Raw genomic sequence first — 24,083 nt, 5'->3', positions numbered from 1 at the left:
CAGGTTCTGTCTATGGCATGGGTGTTGTGACCACTGGGCCCCATGGGTCCCTTCTGCAGTGAGCCTCTCCCCAGCCAGGCCACGCAGGCCTGGTGTGTAGCTGCCTATGTAGCGCCCAGCTCTGCCGTGTCCCTTCTCCAAGCCCCTGGGGGAACCCAGCCTGGCCCCCAAGCGGGTTGGAAACACCACAGCTGGAGGGTGTCAGGAAAGAGAGATTTTTCTCTTTGCTGAGCAGACCCTCCAGAGTCCCCCATATGCCCCAGAAAAACCCAGCAGAAAGTCGGGGTGCTGATCTTCTTTGCACCTCTTCCCTCGGATCCACAAGCTTCTCTCCCACCCAGGGAGGGGCTTCAGCCCAAATGAAGACATTTCCCATGGGACCACTCAAGTGGAGGGGTTGAGGGCCTCAGGCAAATCCATTCCCCATGGTGGCAGCAGTGGCTTCGGGGCCACAGCTGAAGTCCACAAAGGCTTAGGGATCTTAGATCCGTGCCCCAGGGATGCACGGGAGCTGCCCGCCGCAGAGCCGGGATCCCCCTTGGACTGGCCCAGCTGCCACCTCCGAGGCTGCCTGGCCTCGCCCTAGCATCAGGGGTCCCCGACTTTGCCCCTGGCACTCTTGGATTGCTTGTTTGCAACAAAGAGCTCTTCACTTCCGCCCTGGCTGCCAGGGGCAGGGCCACCAGACACGGACGCCTTGGAATTCCCAACCTCTGCTCTTGAGCGTCTGAGTGCCCTGTCTCGTCTCCAGTCGCTCACTATTTGTCCCTGGCAACCTGGCCTTCGTCAGTGGAGCCCAGCCACACCGTGCTGCTGTCACTGGGGTTCACAGATCCACCAGGCTTCTCTGCGCTCGTCCTAATGTGAGCTCAGAGCCCTCTGTAATGTCAGTGCCTCTTGTTTGACATACATGCCTGTTGGCCCGCACAACCCATGGTCTTGCATCTTTCCACCTGCTCAGTTTGTCAGGTTTGCTCTACTTTCTTGTCTCCCCACACAATGCTCCGGCTTTCAGACTTCACCTTATCCGTTTGCCGGTCCCTGCGACTCAGTGGCAGGCAGCAGTGAGCATGTGTTTCTTGTCGGTGCCCCTGTGGTTTGGCTGGGTTAGTTTGGGTCCCCGTGCATCACTCTGGGGTGCAGCTGCATGGCCATGGTCTTCTCACGGCATGAACTTGTCAGGGTTCTTCCGAGAAGCAGGTGCAATGGAATCTCCATGGAAACTCAGAAAGAGACTTGGTGCGAGGCCTGGACTTCTGTGGCTAGAGGCTGGGAGACTCCTTGATCTGCCCTGGGCAGGCTGGAGACCAGGAAAGCTACTGGTAATGATTCCAGTGCAGTCTTAAGGCCCGAAGACCAGGTGTGCTGCCGGGTGTGAGTCCCAGTTTGAGTCTGAAGGCCCTGGGACCACAACCAATGCCCACACACAGGAGCTGGAGCAAGTCCCAGCTCAAGAAGAGGGAGAGTGAAGTCTTAACTGGATCAGCCCCACCTATCAGCAAGGGCCTTCTTCTCTACTCCTCCGCTGATTCAAATGCAGATCTCTTCCAGAAGTGTCCTGGCAGGTGTGTGCAGGAACCGTATCTTGTCAGCAATGTGGGCATCCCTAGCTCAGGCAGGTTGACATGAAATTAGCCATCACACAGTGAAAGAACTCAAGAGAGCAAGAAGCTTCAAGTGTCTGCTCCCACTGGGTTTGCTGCTGCCCCCGCCCCCCACCCGGTGGACTTTGAGTCACCCTTAAGGTTAAGGTCAGGGGTGAGGGAGCAGGTGGGGCTCAGGGGTGACTTGTGGTGTGGGTGTGGATGGATGGTTCTATCACTGCAGAATGAGGAATCAGGACCAAGAATTCAGTCTACCCCAGCGCATCTGCAGTGAGGCTCCCAGATGTGTCTCTGGACCGGTCCTCGGTTTGGTGCTTTGCACCCATGCTCCTGGGCCCCCGTGACTTCTCCACTGGACTCTCCTGATGAACACAGGAGACGCTCACTTGGAGCGGCTGGGGCCTCTTTAGAATGCAGGGTCCTTGACTTCCCAAAGAGCCGGTGGATCCGGGTGAGGTCCTGCTTCTGAGAACAGGTGTTGGGGACTGGGTCTTGTATCACCTTTGATGTACTTTTGGATGTCACGATGGTTGAGAACTTGAAGGTTTGGCCAATGACCGAGTTTTGAACCAATGAGCAATCTTGGGGGATGCTCGAACCTTCTGTTGACCTCTCCCAAGGCCTGTGGTCCTGGCCTTCACTGGCCTCTCTTGGATGCTGGGCAGAAGGTCAGCTGGGCCACGTAGGGCCGAGGGATGGGGACAAAGCAGGCTGTGGGCAGGAGGAAGGACCTGGGACATGGCCGTGCGCCGGTCCCCAAGCCCATCTCTGAGTTCCGAGGGGCAGGACCTGGGTGTGGCCCCGAGTTCCACTCCTGCTAGGATGGAGCCTTCTGTGGCCATTCTCACGGAGACAGGTGGGGCCCAGGAGCCTGGGGTCCTGGGCAGACTGCCCACCCCACCCCACCCCTGGCCTGCAACAACCTTCCTGAGCCCCGTGCACCCCAAACAAAAGCTGCCTCTGACTCCTCAGCCTTTGTGCACATCTGCACTATTAGCAATGCTAATATCACTCTGCAATGATAAATAATTAAACAATTATGGTCATGAATCAATAAGTTTAGCACAGTTTTTCATCAGCAAATTGTACTGTATAAACAAGAAATAGGAATTACCAAGTCTAATTTCCTCCTAAAATTATAAGCATTTTATATCTAATAATTAAAAAAGTATTAGAATTCAATGTAGGATAGTTAGAAGTTTAAGGAATCTTCAGTTTCCGCCCAATACCATTAAATCGTCATGTTTTATGTTCTCTGAATCTGATTAACATTTTGAGATCTGGCCACAGAGATCTTTCTTTGTTAGCTCCCGGAGAGGTCTACTCCAGGTTCCTGCTTCCCACACGTGGAGAATCCAGTGGGCTCCAGGCTCTCAGTCTGTGGGGCCAAGTGCAAGAGAGCTTTGTGGGAATTCTTGATTGAGAGCACTGGTGACAAAGCCTGGTTTACAGGCTCGCGCTGGCCCTCACAGTCTTTGGAAGTCATCTTGGGTTTGAGTTTAGATTTCAAGTTGTTTTTTAGGGGAAAAAGCAGACCAATGCAGAGCAAGCAAGAACACAGGTGCCCAGGGCTATACCATCTTGATGGAGTGTACACTATCCAGGATGCCACAGTCCCCACCCCTCCCTATAGTCTCCCCCGACACCAGGGCGGAGGACACACAATTGTCTCGGAGAGCCATAGGAGGGATCTCGTCCCCTGTCCCTGTCTCTCACCTCTGTCACTGCTTGCCTCTGGGTTTGTCACCTCTGCTTAATGGCTGGGATTCCATGGCCCTCCATACTGTAGGCATGTGAGGCAGAGGCCAGGGCGGCTCAGAATCCCAGGACACTTTCCAGGAGGGAAAGCTGAGTGTCAGAGCAGCAAATGGCTGAGTGCTGAGACCGGAGTCCCCCCGGGCCAGCGTCCTTTCCAACGCTGCCCATCGTGTGTTTGGCTTTTGCACGCTCACTGGCAGCCCAGAGAACCTCTGTCTCCCTCGGGATCCCTGCTGGCACCTCCACGCCCCCCTCCCCCCACCGTGTGCTTCTTCCCTTATCTGCCCCTCCGTCCCAGGCTCCCAGAGCAGTGGCCCAGGCTCCACCACTCCGTCACTGTTGAAGGAGGAAACTCCACCGAAGGAACGCGTGGACGACCTCCACGCCGCGACGTGTTCTCGCGCCTCTGAGTGTGGTGCGAGAGACAGCCTTGTGCTTCAACCCCCCGTGGGACGGACCCCTGCTCCTGCAGCCCTTCCCACCCTCCCAGGCACCTCGTGGGGACGCGGGAAGCTCTCAGCCCCCAGCCCACCTCCTCCACACCAGGGCTGTGGCTGCAGCCTTCCGTGGGACTTTCTGCTCCCAGCCTGTGAACTTCTTTGAAAATATTGCATCACTGGGGCTGGTGCTGTGGCGTAGTGGGTAAAGCCGCCGCCTGCAGTGCCGGCATCCCATGTGGGCGCTGGTTCAAGTCCCAGGTGCGCCTCTTTCAGTCCAGCTCTCTGCTGTGGCCTGGGCAAGCAGTAGAAGATGGCCCAAGTACTTGGGCCCCTGCACCCACGTGGGAGACCCAGAAGAAGCTCCTGGCTCCTGGCTTCAGATCAGCATAGCAATTGGAGAGTGAACCAGAGGATGGAAGATCTTTCTCTCTCTAACTCTGCCTCTCTATAACTCTGCCTTTCAAATAAAAAATAAATAAGTAAATAAATAAATAAATAAAATATTGCATCACTGCTGAGGCCGTGGTTTCTCAACTGCAAATATGATAATAGATAATAATTTTGATAGTGAACAAGCCCACTGCCCTCAGGAGGGGTCCAAACCCTTGCTGGGTGCTTCAGGCCTGAAGAGGGTTCTGAGTAGCCACGGAGTCAACAGGGAGAGTCCTCGGGACACAGCCCATGTGGGCACAGAGCGGGCAGGTGCCTGGGGCTGGGGAGCAGGGCCCGTGGCTTTGTCCTGTGGGTCCGTCTGCATACCCACTGGGGTCCTCCTCACCTTGTGCCAAGTTCCTCACTTCCTCAGGCCATGGAGCTCCATGTGATGGGGGCGGTCCCTCCCCATCTCTCAGAGCTCTCTGTGATACGGATGGGGTCCTGGTGGCTACGACTGTGGGCTAACAGGGGGTTTCAGAGCTCATGGTTCCAGGACCCCTAGATCCTAATCCGCACTCCTGTGGGAAGCAGGCCCAGTGCACACGAGAGCAAAGTCGCAGGCTGCCCACCTGATGGACACTCCCACAAGCCCACGGGGTGGGGTGAGTTCTGCAGCCCAGCACTCCGGGGAGGGGAGCCTGGCTGTGACTGAGACTCCCACGCCTGTCCCTTGATGGGCCCCAAACACCTGCCCGCCCAGGGCTGCCCTGTCCTGCCTGTGCCTGGCCACGCTTTTCCCAAGCCTGGGAGCATTCTGTTCCTGCCGCTGTCCTGGGTAGAGCGAAGCCCCCTTGGTCTTCCCAGGCCGCCCCACATCCCCAGCTCTGCCGTGAGGTTTGGTAGACAAAGCTCCATCACCCACCTTGTGACCTGGGCCGTCTGTTTCCCTGTCTGTGCCTCCCAGGCTTGGGCTGGCCATGCAACAAAAAGACCTTGTGATGGAAAAATCAATGTTGTCATGTGGGATAGCTGAGGCTGAAGCCCTGATGCGGAGACTGACGTGTTACATTTCACTGCACGCCAGAGTCCAGCCTGGAGGGTCTACACTGGCAGGCAAGTCTCCCAGGGCCCTTCAGGAGTCAGCTCCGGGCCCTCGTGGAATGTGCGGACTCAGGGGTCATTACTTCCGGGGCTCTGAATGCCCTGTGTTAATCGTCCGTCAGCGGAGGACATCTCCTTGAAAGAGGGCGGCAGCCATCAGTTAAATAATCATTTAACTAGGTTGCTCAGTCCCGGAGAAACACCTGCTAATGAATCAAGTGCCCAGCAGGGTTTGCCTGAAGCCCTGCACCCCAGCTGGTGGCCACCACGTCAGGGACCCAAGGGACGGAGGCCCAGCATAGGGAGCTTTTGGGTGGGGTGGGGAGGGAGTCCCAGCCTGGGTTTCTGTTGGGGAGCAGGGCCTGAGGCCAAGGCTGAAGGCAGGTAGCTGACGGGCCTGATCCCAGGGACGGGGGCAGGAAGGAGTCTGGAACGAGGTGTACTTGGCACCCAATGGATCATGAACGTGGGCCCTGGGGCTTGGCCTTGTGAGACCGTCTAAGGGGCACATAACATGCAGCAGGGGTGTGGGTGGGGCTGGGAGTGGGGGAGGGGTACATCGCTACGCCGCTGGCTAACCCACATCCTGTATCTGAGTGCCCGGTTCAAGTCTTGGCTGCTCTGTGCTTAAATCAAGCTCCCGGCTAATGCACCTGGGAGGTAGCAGATGATGGCCCAGTTACCCAGGTTCCTGCCACCCATGTGGGAGACCCGGATAGAGCTCTGGGCTCTGGGCTTTAGCCTGGAGCTGGTGGGCATGTGGGGAGTGAACCAGCAGACGGAGGCTAGCTCTGGCTGTCACTCTGCTTTTCAAACTAATCTTGTTGGGAAAAGGACACATTAGCTGCACGTGGGCCTTAGCGGGGGTGACCCTGAGGTTGTGAACTGCTCTGATGTGTGTTTGTCAAACGGCCTGCACTGTGGCCTGGGTGAACCACACCTGGCCACACCTGGCCGCGAGAGGTGCCCGCCCATGCAGGGCTGGGGGCATGCAGGGGATGCTGCAGCCGGGGCAAGGGGCTCAGGGAGCTTTGGAGCACTCAGGGCACTGGGGCACTTTTCCTTCCCACGGCACCTCCGGGGCGGAGAGGGGTCACAGCTCACGGCCCCTGTGTCCGGCTTCTCTGGGGTCACAGCTCACGGCCCGCGGTGGAGGCTGGGGCTGAGCAGCCGGCGCATCCTCAGAAGACGCACATGGGAGCTGTGCCCAGGGGCCAGGGTGGCCTTGGGTCTGCACCGGCCCCTGCAGCCTGGCCGCCCCTCCCCAGTTAGTCTCTGTCTTTGGGTGAAGTCTCAGGGCCGTGGTGCCGATGCCAGGCTGCTGGGGCTCCAGATTTTGTTTCGCTCGATGGCTCTTAGCAACATGTTCCTTGCATTCTGCTCATTCTGTCTCACATTTCACACTTCCCCAGGCTGCGAGATCCATCCGGGTAGTGCAAACGCTTCCGACAGGGCTGCACCCGGGGACCCTGCTGGGCCCAGCCGGGAGGACGCACCAGGGCTTGCTGGGTGTGCGTGTGTGAGGGGGTGTTCTGGCCGGGACAGCTCCGGGGGGACCGGCCCCCATCTCCTTCCTGCCTTGCCAGCCCCTCTGGGAGCCAGCAGGTGCCCCGATGGCTCCTCCCCCTCCCCCTTCCCCTAGGCGCTCTGAGCACCCCTGGGGTGGCCCAGGCCGACACCTCCAGAATCCCCCCCCCATCTCATAACAGCCCTCCGAGGCTGACTCCGGGGGAGCAATTGTTGAAAAGTTTTCTCTTCCACCTTCTCAAGTCACTCAAGGAAAAAAAAAAAAGCCAAAAAAACCCTCTCCTAATTCCCTCCATCTATTTTTATGAGTTTATATTAAAACAATTTTTATTCAGGGTTTCCTTTTCTTTTTCTTTCTTTTGCAATCCTGGATTAACCTGAACTCCTAGAGTTTCGTGTGTGTATCTATGTCTCTATTTATCTATCTATATTTTGAATTTTAAATCTGTAATAATATTCAGAATTAGCTCGCAAAACTGGATTACACAAAGCCAGCAGGTTTAAAAATATTTCAAAGATGTTGCTTTCATGCTTCAAATCCTTGCAAAGCCAAATACATTCACTTCTGAAACTAAGTCTTGGGTTTTGCTGGGGAAAAAAAATAAGAAAAATGTTTAATAGCACATATGGCATAATTTTATTTGACATCTGTTTTGTAACAAACAATATTTAGCTCACTTATTTGCTGAATGATACAGTACACAGTGCAAACAAAAAGTCCAATGAGCAGTTTTTACAGAGTTTGCAATATATCAATATTTATTGCAAAAGAACGCAAAACTTAAACATTTAAGTGTGTTATTGATTGTAATATGCAAAACATTGATTACTGTATGTTGCCATTGCAAAAAAAAGTGCACTAAATGCCTTCTGGGGTATGAAAATGAGGTACCCTTGAGCAAGAGGAGTTTGCCTGCTCCCTTTGGTGATATTTAGTCCCAGGCCTGTTCCCCCATCATTTATGTCATCTATCGAAGACAGCTGTCAATACATTTAAGATGCTTTAGCTCATAACAGCAGAAATGCTGTGACTATTGGCTTAATTGTGAGGAGTGATTGATTTTAATGGAAACAACATTTAAAAACTCAGAATGCACTTTCTGTTGGCGGTGCTAATAGAATGCTCTAATGAATTGAAGCTTCACACATAAATGCGTGGTACTTACGGCGAGAATTAGCAAAGGACAACCATGGTTGATGCATTTGTTTTTTTATTTTTTTACTCTAAAGTTGAAATAAATTATTCGTTTGCATAATTGGTCCACAGGACGTAGGACAGAAATAGAACCAGGGTGTCATAACCTGGTGGGCAAAGCAAACACGGAAACTCTGGTCAGTGAAGCCGCAAGCGGGGCGCTGGTGCGGATTCTGTGATCGCCATCATTATTGGAAAAATAATGTCAGAAGCAGTATTCGAACAGATAATTCTCCCCGTTGTGGGCAGGAGGAAATGACAGGCGTTCCTCGTTCTGTTTAGGTCCTGGTTGGCGGGCACATTTATCTCGGAGGCGACAGGAAGCCGGCCGAGGTGAGCCTGGTCTGCTGGGATTGGTGGGGGCTCCTTCTGGGGCCCCCAAAACAAGGCTCCCAAGGGAGGAAGAGCCCCGGAGCAGGCACGCTACAGATGTGTAGGTCTCCCCTGGGAGATTTCCTGAAGAGCCAGGATTAGAGCAGCGGTGACAAAGCCAACAGCTGACGTTGGCCGAGTGCCTCCGTGTTCCCAACCCCGTGTCAGAGCTGGGCGTGTGTGCACAGCCCGCCATTCATCCCCTGACCTGGGCCCTCCCGGAAGCTCTCTCCAGCTGCACAGGAGCCTGTTCTGTGGCTCTAAGCAGTTTGAAAAAGCAGGAATGTGCACCCCCCACTTTGCAATCCTTTCTCAGTCGTACTTGGTGGCCCCTGGGAGGCTCTGAGCGCCGGAGTGGAGTGAGGGCAGGACTGGGAACCCCAAGGCCACGGCCACTTGCTGCTGGTGGCCAAGGTCTTCCGTGGACTCAGATGTGAGTGGGGAAGCAGGGCACGCAGTAAGCAGCTTTGGCGGGACGCAGCGCCTAGGGAAGGAGCCTCCTGTAGGGGGCGGAGGGAGCTGAAGCCAGATCAGGCCTCCTCCCAGGCGACCTCGAGGGCATGGTGGCCTGCAGGGTCCCCCAGCGCTGTCCTCCCGGGGCTGAGAGACAGTGGCCGCTGGCTCTCTCTGCCCTTCCTCACATCTCCCCCAGCCTCTGGCCGAGGTGACGGATTCTCAGTCCAGCTGGCTCCCTCCCCCTGGGGTGGGCTTTGTCCCCCCTGGCTTACCACTTTCCTAAGCATGGCTCATGCTGCATTTCTTAGAGGAGGGGTAAATGAGATGCTACGTGGAAAGGAATGCACAGTACTTGGACCAGAGTAAGTGCTCAGCAAACACTGGTTTTTGTTCTTTTTTTTAATATTTATTTATTTGAAAGGCAGAGTTACAGAGAGGCAGAGGCAGAGTCAGAGATAGAGAGAAAGGTTTTCCATCCATTGGTTCACTCCCCAAATGGCTGCAATGGCCAGAGCTGGGCCGATCCAAAGGCAGGAGCCAGGAGCTTCTTCTGGGTCTCCTATGCAGGTGCAGGGGCTCAAGCACTTGGGCCATCCTCCACTGCTCTCCCAGGCCACAGCAGAGAACTGGACTGGAAGAGGAGCAGCTGGGACTCGAACCAGTGCCCATATGGGATGCCGGCACTGTAGATGGCGGCTTCACCCCCTACACCACAGCACCTTCCCCTGGTTTTTGTTCTTACTAATTGTCCCTGCTCTAGGCCATGGTGAGAACTTGGCTGTGGCCTAAGCCCACCCCGGGCCTCAGTTTCCCCACCTGCAACACCGCGATCATGCTCTGTGTGTACCTGCTGGGACTGCTGGGGCTACGGCCCCGAGATGCTCCATGGCCGGTGCTTTGCCCAGTGCCTGCCACGCAGCCCTGGCATTAGGCGATAGTTGCAATGATCCTGGCATCACCTGGGCCCATTTGCAAACAAAGAGGCACCTTCGCCCAGGACAGGGCTTGTGTTCGAGGACCTGCCCTTGCAGAAGTTGTTGAGTGGGGGAAACAAGGGGTCACCACTGTCCCCCTCACCCCCAGCAGGAGAAGGCAGGCGCTGGCAGGTGTGGCTGGAACAACTGGCGTCGGTGACTTGGAGCTGAAACCTGGCTTGTGCCTGTGGTGGGGCCCTGGCTGCAGCCCGGCCCACCTACCCCTTCCTCTCTGTCCTCAGCAGCGAGGAGAAGCCGTGACGGAAACAGAGAACAGAGGCGAACAATATATGTCACAGGGAAATAAGACCACTGCACAGCCAGAATAAATAATAATATTTTTTTCCGGCTTTAATGAAAGTCTATAGATATAAAAAGCTGGAGAAAGGGGCTTTTTTTTTTTTTACAGACCTTAATTATAGCAGGGTTGTTAGTAAATTTACTGAATAGCAAATGTAAAATATTCTGATGGCCTGAGTAAAACCACATATTTAAGCCTTCTAAATGAACATTTCTGTTTTTTGAGTAATTTGTACCATCTGTGTCAAAATTCTGAGTCTAAAAAAAAAAGCAGTGGAACAAATGTTGGTTCCATAAAACAGTCCTAGTTCATTGTTGAAATTGTCACACATTAACATTGCAGGCCATCTGGGAAGACAAAGCCTCGAACCAGATTGCGGAGATGGTTTTATTGGTCTGGTATTAATCAGGATGTGGCATAATATTTAAGCAGAAAGGAGAGATGAGGTGAAGTGGGGCCCTCCTTCCGGCCCGGGCCGTGCACGAGCTGCACCGTAACCCCACACTCCAGGCAGGGCGCGGGGCCCTCATAAAGCCTGTCTCATCAGCGGAAAATGGAAATAAAAGGCAAGGTAGGATTTCCGCTTTGGAGCAGGCCACGGAGCATGGGGACTTCCGGGGAAGGTGCACTCTCCTCCAGTGGGGTGAGCCCCGCGCCGGGCTGGAGGGAGCCGTGCACAGTGCCACCTTCCTGTCACCTTTCCAGACGGCTGTCACCAGGGATGGATGGCCAGGCCCACCGCCTGTGCCTCTGCTCCCCTGGCCCACCCTGCTGGACTGGACTGGGCTCCCTGGGCCTCCCCCAGCGAGGAGGGCTCGATGTGACACTTCATTTAGGATTCACTGCTGAGAGTCGAGAGACGGAGGAGCTGTGGCTGCCATGTGTCCTGGAGTGGGTGGGTGATGGATGTCGAGAACCAGTTGTCCCCAGTGGGCCGGGCCATCCCCTCCTGGTGTGAGTGTCTCCTGGAGCACGGACACAGACCCCCGTGGGGAGAGAGACCTGTGTACCACTGGCCTCCCCGGGTGCTCCACGCGGGTGCGGGGCCATCTGGGGGCTGGCTTGTGCTGCACCTCTCCCCGCCAACCAGGGGTCAGCAGGTCTCAGGTGGCGGGGCCACACCTTCCCAAGGGATTTCCTGACAAGTCTGACTATGCATTTAGTGTTAGGCACGGTGAGGCTCCAACCTGTGTGCTGTGTGACCCCGTGTGTTTGAACACGTGGGCCCAGGGTGTGGGGTGCAGGGCCTGGGGTCTGTGGGGCAGGGAGGGCTGGGACATGCAGGCCTCCTGGCTCTGGCGCTGGCTGCCTTTGTTCTTTGTTCATTGGAAGCTGTCCCTCCCCGCCTGGTGGTGGCCGGCAGGTTTGCTCCCAATTGCCGCAGGCATCAGGGCCTGTCACCTGGGCCTGGTGGAGAGGAGGGAAGGGCTTACCTGGGCAGTTTAGGAAATATTTGACAAGAGGGAAGGCAACTTGCTCAAGTAAGCAGGGAACAGCCAGGAAAACTGTGAGATGGATGAAGACGAAACTCTGAAAACTGGAAGCAGATCATACCGCTCTGCTGTGCAAAGCTCTTGAGTTGCTTGACTTGTCCCAGAGAGACGGGGCAGGCTCCCTGGAGGGCCCCGTGAGACCAGAAGGAGCCTTTTGTCTGCCCCCTCCCTGCCACAGGGCCTTTGCATGTGCTGTTCTCATCACCTGGAAGCCCTTGTTTGCCACCCCAGTCAGCCCCATCAGTTCCTTTTCCTCCTCCAGTGCCGTTCCTTCTTCAAGGATGACTGGGTCTCACAGCACCCTGCCCAGCTCCTTTGCAGCCTACATGGCGGTTTAATTTGCTCGTTGTGTGATTACTGTCTGTAATTCGTATCTGAACACAAGAAGACCCCCTATCTTCCCAATGAAAACACAGGAACTTTTAAAGGGGTTCCTTGCTACCATACACAGACTTGACAGATGCAGTCAAACAGTCCAATGCCTCTCTTTTTTAAGGTTTATTTTTTATCTATTTGAAAGAGAGGAGAGAGAGAGGTCTTCCGTCTGCTGGTTCACTCCCCAAATGGCCACAACAGCCAGTGCTGGGCCAGGCCAGAACCAGGAGCCAGGAGCTTCTTCTGGGTCTCCCATGTGGGTGCAGGGGCCCAAGAACTTGGGCCATCTTCTTATGGTTTCTCAGGAGCATTAGTGGGGAGCTGGGTTGGAAGTGGAGCAGCCAGGACTCCAACAGGCGCCCATATGGGATGCCAGCATCACAGGTGACAGCTTAACCCGCTACGCCACAGCTCCGGCCCCAGTCCGATGCCTCTTAAGGACGGTCATTAATTGTGTTGTGATGCATATTTAAAATTACTTTTTATACAAGGCGATGCATTCACAAGGAGTCCTTTATCATTCTCCTGCCAGGAATCAATTGCATTCAAGCTCTCCCGTGCACCTCCACCCTCACTGCCTGTGCTCCTGGGGTGCTGCTTTCCCCTGGCCCCTGCTGCAGGGGCCTCTGGGGTACAGAGCTGTGCGGACCCCTGGAGGGTGATGTCGAAGCCCTGACCGCCACTTGCCATCCGTGTTCTCCAGCGAGGAGCCACTTCTTGGGTTGCTTTTTATGTGGCCCTGAAAAGGCGGCTTCCCGGTGCCATCAGCCCCTGCCCCTCTGGGGTCCCACAGCCCTCTGCAGGAATCACCATGGCGGTTCTCTTTATTTTCTTTTTTTTTAATCAATCCCTTCAGGTGACCTGGATAAGCATCTGAAATTAGCATCCATTGAAGATTTGCAGGACTGTCTTCTCTTTCAAGTTCAAGTAGAAAGTAGCAGAACAGAGCCCTGCTACGTGAGAGGCAGTTCTGCAGAGACTCGCGCACCAGCCGGACCCTGCGTGCATAGGGACAGTCGGGGGGCTCGTGCTTGCTCGTCAACACCCCCAAGTTAGCTCACAAAAGGGCTTGGCCTCTGCGCCTTCAGTCAATGCCAAGTCCCGGGACCTCACGAGGGACCCAAGGGGTGAAGGAAATGCAAACATCTCGGAGTGGAGAAAGGGAGGTGGTGTAGGTGGGTCTGCACGCAGCCTGGGGACAAGAGGAGGGTGCTGGGGAAGGCGCTGCCATTGCACAGTGAGGACTGGGAAACCTCACACACACGCGTACACACACACACAGAGATACAAACGTTCCCGGATGCAGAGTCACACACACACACACACACACACACACACACAGGACTGTCTCACAGACACAGGGACAGGAGAACACACACACACAGGGACACCCAGAGACACACAGACACAAACACACACACACAGAGACAGAAACAGACACACAGATACAAACGTTCCCGGATGCAGAGTCACACACACACACACACACACACACACAGCATCACAGAGATATAGGGACAGCAGAATGAACATATAGGCAGACACAAACACACTCAGACAAAGAACAGAAACAGACACACACACACGCAGATACACACAGACACAAACACACAGAGACACATGTAGATGCTCACAGACACAGGGACAGAAAAACACACACAGGAACATGCAGAGACACACAGACACAAACACACACACAGATACACACACACGGATACACAGAGGTGCTCACAGACACAGGGACAGAACACGCACACACAGAGGCACACAGGTGCCAACACGCACAGACACACACAGATACACACAGACACAAACACAGGCAGACAACACTAACACACACACATGCAGATACACAGACACACAGAGTTGCTCACAGACACAGGGACAGTAGAACACACACATGCACGCAGAGACAGAGACACAAACACAGGCAGACACACAGAGACACAAACACACACAGATGCTCACACACACAGAGATGCCAGCTCAGAGACACAGACACATACGTGCTGACACAGAAACACGCATAGATGTGCCTATGGACACACACAGAGGCCCCCACACAGACAGACCTATAATAGCAAATTCCAAAGGAAGAGTGGTCTCAGGCCAAACAGAACCTTCCAGAAGGGGGTGGGGGCGGAAGGCACGCCCTCGCCCTGGCCATGGGTCTCGTGCTGGAGTCTGAGCAGGTAACGGGCGCAGGCCTCTCCTCTCCTGAGCACCCCCTCCCTCCCTGCTGTTGTCAGCTCCCTAATGTCTTCCACTTAAGTAACCGCCACTGAGGTGTGTGGCTTCCTGGTGCCTAATGGCCCGGGGTGTCGCTGAGGGCTATTAACCCTGCTGCCCATTAATCCCAGGAAATGCCCAGGGTCATTACAAGCTCCGTGGCTCTCGTGAGCAGTAATGTAGCCCGACGGGTGCCCCGGGCCACCCAGCCCCCCCACCCCCACCACCAGAGGTCCCAGCAGGGGTCCTGGCTCCTTGGGTGACCGGGGAGTTTGGGTGGGCAACCGCGCGCAGGTGAGGCTGTGGGCTCCTTGCCTGTACCCCAGGGGCCGCAAGTGGGGGAGACAGAGAGGGGCACCAGGCTTTTCTCTGCTGGGGTCCTCACCGCTGCCTCCAAGAGCGGCCTGGAGGTGGCAGGTGGCTGGTGCGGGGCCCGGAGCGGGGCCCGGAGCGGGGCACAGTGACTGCTGCTGTGTTTGCGGGAGGGGGCAGAGACTTTACTGGAGAGGGGTCCAGGGTGGCCTTGCAGTTCTGGAGGACAAGGCAGAGCGCTCAGCTCCCCACCTTCACTGCGGAACAGGAAGGCACATGACTTTGGCTCGCACATGACCTGGATTGCTTCATGACCCCTGCTGTCCCATGACCCCTGCTGTCCCGTGATCCCTGCTGTCCTGTGACTCCTGCCGTCCCGTGACCTCTGCCGTCCCGTGACCCCTGATGTTCCATGACCCCTGCTGTTCTGTGGCCCCTGCTGTCTCGTGACCCCTGCTGTCCCATGGCCCCTGCTATCCCATGGCCTCTGCTGTCCCATGGCCTCTGCTGTCCTATGGCCCTTGCTGTCTCATGGCCTCTGCTGTCCTATGACCCCTGATGTTCTGTGGCCCCTGCTGTCCCGTGACCTCTGCTGTCCTGTGACCTCTGCTGTCCCATGACCTCTGCTGTCCCATGACCTCTGCTGTCCCATGGCCCCTGCTGTCCCATGGCCCCTGCTGTCCCATGGCCTCTGCTGTCCCGTGACCTCTGCTGTCCTGTGACCTCTGCTCTCCCATGACCTCTGCTGTCCCATGACCTCTGATGTCCCATGGCCCCTGCTGTCCCATGGCCCCTGCTGTCCCGTGGCCCCTGCTGTCCCGTGGCCTCTGCTGTCCTGTGACCTTTGCTGTCCCGTGGCCTCTGTTGTCCTGTGGCCTCTGTTGTCCCGTGACCTCTGCTGTCCCGTGGCCCCTGCTGTCCTGTGGCCTCTGCTGTCCCATGACCTCTCTTCCTGTGCCCTCTCTTTCTCTGATCTGCCGTTAGACCTCTTAGGTTCGAATCCCGACCTTGTTTCCCAGCCGTGCGGCCATCTCCTTAGCTCTTCTGAGATTCAGGTTCCCATAAGAAGGGAAAAGCCGCTGAGCTGTCACCGGATGCGGCAGCACAGCCCACGCAAGCGCTGTGCAGGGCAGAGCCAGGAGGAGCTCCACGCATGCTTCCTCCTCCTCCTCCTCTCGCACCTGTACTGCTTTCTGCTGCTCTGTCTGTCTGTCTTCTGGCCTCTGTCCCCTTGCTGCCATGTCATCGCCTGTCCAGCCATTCCTCATTCCCCAGCAATGACACCCCTGCTCCCGTGGGCTGGAGTGACGTGCCCCTGTCCACAGCCAGCACTGGGCTGCAACTGAGCTCTCTCTGGGTCAAGGACCAAACTCTCGTTTGATGAAAATGGCTCCTGCCACTTTTGGGGGTGTAGAGTATGTGACTCTCATTCAAGACAGCACTTCTGGGGGCCGGCACTGTAGCGCAGCGGGTTAAAGCCCCAGCCTGCAGCACCAGCATCCCATATGGGCACTAGTTCAAGTCCCAGCTGTGCCACTTCCAATCCAGCTCCCTGCTATGCACCTGGGAAAGCAGCAGAGGATGGCCCGAGTCCTTGGGCCCCTGCATCCACGTGGGAGACCTGGAAGAAGCTCCTGGCTCCTGGCTTTGGATCGGCTCAGTTCCAGCTGTTGTGGCCATTTGGAGAGTGAGCCAGTGAATGGAAGACCTCTCTTTGGTTCTGTCTCTACCTCTCTTGGTAACTCTTTCAAATAAATAAAATAATTTTTTTTTTACTTATTTATTTGGCTATAGACAGTGAGAGAAAGAGAGAGAGACAGGGAGAAATGTCTTCCTTCCGTTGGTTCACTCCCCAAATGGCCACTATGGCCAGCGCTGTGGGTGCAGGCACCCAAGCACCTAGGCCATCCTCCACTGCCCTCCCGGGCCACAGCAGAGAGCTGGGACTAGAACCCAGTGCCCATATGGGAGGCCGGTGCTGCAGGTGGAGGATTAACCAAGTGAGCCATAGCACCGGCCCCATAAAATAAATCTGCCCCATTCTGCTGGGGCAGGGGTGTGGCAGGTGCCAGAGCACACGTCCAGTCCTGCCCCCTTCGTTCCTTCCCTGTCCACAGCTTCAGTTCCACCCCCTGGCCCTGTCCCAGTCCACCTCCTGCCCTGGCTGATGTGCCAATCCCCACTTCACACCGTGGAGCTGATGGTCAGAGCTGGATTCTCTGTGCGGGCCTGCAAGGCTGGAGCCAACACCCGGTGTGGTGCCGTGCCGTGGTTATGCATTGGTGACCCAGCGAGAGGCAGAATCTGCTGCTCCCATGAGGATAGAGGGAGATTTGGGTCAAGGACACAGACCGGGTCAGCAGAATGCTTCACCCCAGATGGAGTGCTCAGGTTTGGCCAAGTTGTCCCGGAATCCCTCAATCAGCCTGGTTTGTTCTATATTTGATCTCAAAGACCCAACTCAAGGCTGATCCCACCAGGATGCCACCCTGGGGGAAGGCAGCCCCCAGGGCTGCTGTGGCTCCCTCCTTTTCCCCCCGGCCCCTCCCCCAGCTCAGCCACGTGCGCAGCGATGGGTCTGAGCCAGGCCACTTTGCTCTGGCCAGCTGTCCAGAAGCCCAGAGGGCAGGGAACAGTCTCCCCAGCCCGAGGGGGCTGGCAGTGGGTGTCGCTTAGGGGCAGGGAAGGGCTGTAGTCTGAGGAATGACACCCGGCCCCACCCACCGAGGGACTGGGACACTGAGAAATGTCACTGCTGCTACACAAAAGTGTGGCATTATCAGCCCCGTGCAATGGGCAAGTGGATTAAAATGCCATCAACAGAGCAAATTAAGCTTACAGAGAAGTAAACAGAAATTAAATCAATAACCAGCACCAGGGGACGGCCGCCTTTCCCCAGATGGTTCCCCGGGGACCGGGGCTGGTGGGAGCCGGGGTCTTGCCGGAGTGAGAGGGGACATGTAGTGTGTCTGGGCTCCGAGCAGAGGACCCACTTGGGGTTCAGGCTGACACCTGTCACCTTGGAGGGAAGCAGTCTCTTCCCATTCCCACCCAGCTGCAGCCCCGCTCTGCCGTGTGCCAACACGCCCTGCCTGTGAAGGGGGTGCTGGGTGGATTTTGCCTGCTCAGCACCCAGTCTGCCTCCTGGGCCCCTCTCTGAGGACGGCCCTGAGACTCCGTGCATGTTGTCCTGCGGTTGTCCTGCTCTCTGACTTGCCTCTCTCTGCCCTGTCCCGGGCCTGCCCAGCAGAGAACCGTGTCCCTCTGGCCACAGCATTTGATTGGGGAATGCTCAGCACCCCATGCCCTGACAGGAGGCGTTCAAAGACTTTGGTTGGAATTTCTGAAATTCTGTCCTCTCTTGTGGTCTTGCTGGGCCGAGAGGAGGCAGATCTGGCTTCTGACTGTGCTCAGAGGCTCGGGCTGGGGGCAGAGCCATGCTGGGGTGAGGAGGTGGGGGCTGGCTTGGAGTGCCTGGATCCCACCGAGCCTGAAGCTATGCTTGAGGCTGCTCTACAGAGTCCCCTGGAACCTCTCCTTTGACTCTTAAGCCAGTTTGAGATTTGGCCATTTCGCAATGAAAAGAATCCAGCTTAGAAGACCATTCTGTACTGTTTTCAAAGATGCATGATTTACCAAACACCTCTTGGGGACCGCTGAACCTGTGGTGTCCCTTGCTTTCCCTGCAGGTCTCTGCCTTGTGTTCAGCTGACAGCTGGACAGCTGTGGCCATCCCTGTCCTTGGTGGAGCCCTCCCCTGGGGTACGGGCACTCTGGGCTGGGCCTGAGGGTGCCCGGCTCCTGCCCCTGCCCCTCCCTGCTCAGCCTCTGGCTTAATGCACGTCCTGCAGGAGAGCCATCCTTGCTGGCGTCCAGGACGGACTCTGGCTTTTTCCCTCTTACACTCCTTCTTTACCTGCCTTAGCCTGGAGCTCCTGGAGGAGAAGTGGGGACACCCAGGGCTGAGAGTGGGGGCGATCTGTCTCCTAGCAGCTCCGACTCCACCTCCAGGCCTCCGCTCAAGGCCTTTTGTGGCCACTCGTGCAGCTGGGCAGGCGCCTGCCTTCCTCGGGCGCTCGCGGCCAGGGCTTCCTCTGTCTGGAACAGCCTTGAGGCTTTGCAACAGGCTGTTCCCGCCTGTCTCTGTTTCCCTTCTTTCCTGGGGCTCCTCGGAGGGCAGAGACCAAAGCTTGTCCCCTTGTCCAGTGTCAGCTGGACTCAGTGTGAGCCTACTGCATGAATGAATGAATGAATGAATGATGCCCAAAGCCTAAGCTATCCCCAAGGCTGCAGTCCCGGCCTCTGAGCTAGCACTGGGACTCCAGGCAGGGTGGTTTCCGTGTCCTGGTCCCTCCAAACTCTCCCCCTCCCTCTAAGGAGACACCTGGTCCCCTCGCTGTGAAGGGTGAGGTGTCCACAGTGCCCGGGTAGGCAGTCGCCCTGAAGCTGAAACACGCTCCTGCCCTCTCACGCTGGCGCCGACCTGCTGTTTGGTCACCAGAGTCCCTGCAGGCCCAACGCCACCCCGTCCCTGAGTCTGAATGCCTGTCAGTGGAGGGCAGGGCAGGGGACAGCCTCCGCCCCACCTGCCCCAGTGACAGAGGCCCGGGCCAGGTCGGGAAGGCAGGAGGGAGCCGGCCCAAGTTGGAAGAGATTTCAATTCCTCTGTTGGTTTTTGCCTTCTCCCTCCCTCAAGTTCCAAATCCAATTCCAGCTCCCGGCCAATTGGTAGAATTAAAGGATTAAGAGCTACCAGGTCTTATCCCGATATGAAAAGATTTCACCGAGAGGCTCAGAGGTCCACGTCTAAAGCCAAGGAACTCGCTCCCGCCTGCACCGGGTATTGTTTCAAAAGCCTCATTGGAACCACCTTGCGAACTCCTGGCTGAGGCATCGCTGGCTCACTTATCTCTTAAGACCTCGCTCCTAATTGCTCACTGTCCGACAAGCCGACAAGCCGGGAGAGCTGCAGGCATTATCTGTGAAGGGCCCGCTAATCCAGTTCATAAGGGCACAGTGGTGACCGGGACACCTGGGAAGCTCCTAAGTCAATGCAGAACTCCCTTCTCCCTGGGGAACCCCAGGGGCAGACAGGGTGGCCAGGTCCCTCTGGGAAGGGAGGCGGGGGCTGTAGGGCAGGGGAGGGCCTGCGGTGGGTGGGGGCCGGCCCAAGAGACCAATCGGAGGAAATGCACTTTGTATAGAGGAACAGATTTGTCATTTTTAAAGAGTGGGCTGGAATGGGTATGTTTGCATGTGTGTGTGTGTGAGTGTGTGTTAGGTGTGAGCGTGTGCATTTTCTGGACTGAGGTCAGAGAGGGGACCCAGCTGCCAGGGCACACGGCTGTGCAGCCGGCGGCCTCGGCCAGGCAAGGTGGCAGCGGCGGGGATGAGTCAGAGCCTTCTGTCTGCAGCCGGTGGGAAGTGGCTGACAAACGCTGTTGGTCTCCGGGGGGCGGAGGCCGGCCGCGCGCCCCTCCAGATGGGCGCAGCTCCATCTATCAGTCGCCTGTCGCCGGCCGCCCTTCATGGGACACAGGCGCGGTCCTCTGACGGATGGCGCCTTTCTGGAGACGTCACGGGGACCCAGGGCAGGTGCAGGCTCAGATGCCAGAGTCTCTGGGCACCTCTCATCGGCTCAGCTCCCTGCTGCTGACAAATGGAACTCCTCTCCCTCTCACACCGTGGGCTAGCGGGGCTCGGAGCCGGTCCTCAGGACGGGGCCGCCGAGCCGGGTCTGCACTGCTTCCTTTCTGGGGTGGCGTCCGGAGCAGCTCAGGTGCCACGTTGCACTCAGAGCGCTTCCCAGTGTGAGCCAGCAGAAGCCGGAGCGGCTTAAACCCTTTCCTATCCTGCAGCTGCCAATCAGGACCCCCTGACAGCCACATCTTGCCTGCCTGTGGCCGACAGGGAGCTGCCAGCCTCGCTTAGGGCCTGGGCTGGACCGTGTGTTGTCCTGGGATACGGATTTGGGTCCTCAGGACGAGGACACCCTGCCGGTCCTTTGTCTGGGAGGCAACCCCTGCGAGCCTGGGTGTGCGGGAGGGGAGGAGAAGGCAGCCACAGGTTGCTGCCGTGCGCTGAATTCTTGAGATCTGGGGCGGGGCTGGAGCACCTGCTGACATGCTCCGAGGGCAAAGGTTGACACTGCAGGCCCTCACTCCCCAGCGAGGGCCTCTCTGTCCCTGGCTGTTGGAAGCAGCAGGTGTGTGCTGGCTGCTAAGGGTGGGGGTGGGGAAGGGCCAGCATCAGCCTCACTGGGCCGGGTTGGCTGGACTGAGGGACAATCGATGTGTGCGTGGCTCCAAGACTGGGCACTTGTGGCAGCTTTCTGCTGTCTATTGCCTGAGGCTCAGGCCTGCTGGGCTCCTGGGGCCCTGGTCCTCTCCACCCAGGCCAACGCTGCCCCTACCCTCGGATGTCAGAGCCCAGTTGTGAGCCAAGAGCCGTTGGAGTTTTGGTGTAGGCCAGAACAGGCACAGGACGAGGGGTGCATACTCTCCCCCAACACTCGGGGGAGAGCCTGAGCCAGGAGCATCCGCCAGAGCCTTACCCAGTCTGCCTGAGCAGTGAGCCGCAGGGCGGAGGCTAGAGTTGAGTGGGCTTGGGGCCTTGGCATGCGCTCCTATTTGGCTCAGGGTGGGTGCTGCTGGACACGTGGGTGGGTCCTCGGGGGTCAGTGCACACACACACAGAGACACACGCTCACTGACAGAACAGAGGAACCAAAGACAGCCCGATGGCCAAAACCGGAAGAATTTCACCAAAAAAAATGTAATGTTGAATTGCAACCCAAAGCGTGAGATAGGCACCCACAGATCCAAGCTGATATAAGAAAATAATTGAATAACTAAATAAGTGGATGAGAACAGACAAATCCCCTGTGCAGAATTCCAGCTAACTTATGCAGATGCTCTGTCCTCAAAGCGGCGGTTTGGAACTCCCTCTCCCTACCTGTGGGTTTCACGCAATGCCCTCCTGCCCAAGTGTGCAGTACAGAAAGAGGGCAGAACATGACTGGAGAAACCTGACCTCGGCCAGGTCGTCCTGACCGTAGGATGTGGTGAGAATGGCACTTGACCTCAAGGTTTTTGTCCCAAGAACCTAGAACCCCAGTCTCACCGGGGAGAACAGCACCGGGCAGCCACACACTGCAGGACGTTCTATAGAACACCTGCCCGGTGTTGCTCACGTTCGTCTAAGTCATTGACAACAACGGAGTCAGTGGGCGGGACCCTAAGACCTGGTGACTTGGTGGACTGTGGGCTTCTAGGGGGGATCTGGGAACAGAGAGGATGTTGGGTACAAACCGAAGCAGCCAGGAGGAAGTCTGGATGCAGGCAGCGACCGGCCCACCTGGGTTCCTGACTTGTGGCCCAGTAACCACGGCAGCAGAGGCTCCTAACAACACAGACTGGGACAACACAACAGGGACTCTGCGTGCAACTTGCCAACTTTCCCGTGAGTCCAAAGCTGCCAAAAACTAAACATTTCTTTGAAAAAATGGAGTAGTAGGGCTGGCGTTGTGGCACGGCAGGCTAAGCTGCCAGCTGCAATGCCAGCATCCCCTACAGCTCCGGTTCGAGTCCCGGCTGCTCTGTTTCCCATCCAGCTCTCTGTGAGTGCACTTGGGAAGCAGTGGAAGATGACCCACGTGCTTGTGTCCCTGCACTCACATGGGAGACCCAGATGAAGCTCCAAACTCCTCGCTTTGGCCAGGCCCAGCTTTGGCCACTTTGGCCCATCTGGGGAGTGAACCAGCAGGTGGAAGATCTCCTTCTCCCATTCTGCCTTTCAAAGAAATCAATCTCTTTTTTAAAAAAAAAAAAAAAACACACCTATAAATCTATTTTAAAAAATTGGAGCATTCCTTCTTAAAGACAGCTCAGCCATTGCCAAGAGGGCCCTGGCCTGGGGTCAGCAGACTTGGGCCTCATCACTATGAGACCCTGAGCAAACCACTCCCCGCCTCCCGGGGGCCTCAGTTTCTCCTTCTGTCAGATGGGTAGATTGGAGCCTGCACATGTCACTCGAGTAACCGGGGAGACCTCTGACAGTAGAGGGACCCCCAGAAGGCATCTCTCGGGAGGCAGGCTGGTGGCTTGGCCGGGGCCCCTGCTGTGGGACCCACCTTGCTGGGCTTCCCCTCTCTTCCTAGACCCAGCGCCAAGGCCCCTGGCTCTCATTTTCCTGATCAGTCCTTGGGGCAGGCGAGCAGGGAGCAGGGAGCTCTGATGATGTGAGGCAGCAGCAATGTCTTTTAATGCACGGCTTCCCGGGGACCGAGAATGAAAATTTTAACAACTCCGAAGCTGCGCTCCGAAGGCGCCTCTGCTGCGGCTCTCAGAAGGGCAGTCGGACGAAATTGCAGAAATAAATATGCATCTTCCTGCTTCTGGTGCGCAGTCACGGCGCAGAAGCCGACGCCCGGAGTGGCAGCGGCCGCTTCGGCGGGGGAGCAGAAACCCCCCTCCTGCGGCCTGGGACCTTTGTCTGCGCCTTTCGGCTGGGCTTGGGCTTCGTGGGCATACTGCCACGTGCTTCCTGGGACCTGCCAAGAGCTGGCCTCCTGTCCCACGCTTGGGGAAACAGCCCAGCTGAGAGAAAAGGAAAAGAACTGTTGGAAAAAAACATCCACAAAGATGCCCTGCAGGAAAATGGGGCTTTTACAGTTGAAGCTGCAAAGAGCCAGATTCTTTCCTGGAGCAAGGGGAGGAAGCTGGATCTGTGAAGCCTCTGGACATCTCTGGGGTCAGGCCGGATGTGGGGAGAGCCCGGGCCCAGGGCTCCACAGGCGCACTGTCTCCTGACTGCCCGGGAAGGCAGGCCCTAGGCAGGGCGGTTGCAGGGGGGGCCCTCAGTGGGCCAAAGGGCAGGACGCCTGCCAGCAGGTGCATCCCCTGGCCCCTGGTGGGGACAGGCAGCCTGGTTTCAGTCTCTCTTCAGATCCCTGCTTCTGCGAGGGCCCGGTGCTGCTGTCTAAGAAACGACAAACACCCTCTCCTGAACAGAAAGCAGAAAAAAAAAAAAAAAAAAAAAAAAACCTCCACGGATCCCCAAGCCTGTTAGCTAGAAAATATTCCAAGATCAACACATTTTAATTCACTAATTAATACAGCTAAAAGGCATTTTTCATATTAGACTTATTAAAATCACTTGTATTTAAGTGGTTTTGAACTCATATTTTCCGATGCTGTACGTTTTTCTAAAGTGTTCTAGTCAGGTTATGCAAATGCCTATTTAAATTACCAGGGGTATTTGTTTTCTATTTCTCTTCTGTAAAACATAATTTTAATACAAGTTATTTGTGAAATGCACATTGGAAAAAAGAAAATAAGATTTGAGATGGCATTTCTATGATAATTTTATTGCAAATGCTGACCATGTTTTTGTATTTGTCTGCAAAAGGTAATGCAAAATATCCAAAAGACATATTTCTGGGATTTATTGTTGAATGTGACTAAATTAGTAAAGCAAAATTTGCTTCATTTTTTTGAACCCGAGGCAGGGCAGTCCATCACTCGGAGCCAACAATCATGGCCACGCAGTGGGCTGAGCCCCGCGCTCTGCG

At 56.2% G+C, this 24,083-nt stretch overlaps 1 pseudogene; it reads right to left on the bottom strand.

Moving 5' to 3' along the window:
* The window catches only part of LOC100353064 (putative cytosolic iron-sulfur protein assembly protein CIAO1), a 79,443-nt pseudogene extending 59,043 nt beyond the window's left edge, over positions 1-20,400 (bottom strand).
* Positions 20,401-24,083: the final 3,683 nt, after the last annotated feature.

The sequence above is a fragment of the Oryctolagus cuniculus genome, chromosome 18 (assembly GCF_051225735.1).
Source record: "Oryctolagus cuniculus isolate XC-2025 breed Fujian yellow rabbit chromosome 18, ASM5122573v1, whole genome shotgun sequence".
Classification (NCBI taxonomy): Eukaryota; Metazoa; Chordata; class Mammalia; order Lagomorpha; family Leporidae; genus Oryctolagus; species Oryctolagus cuniculus.
This window is presented reverse-complemented; position numbering and strand designations above follow the sequence as displayed.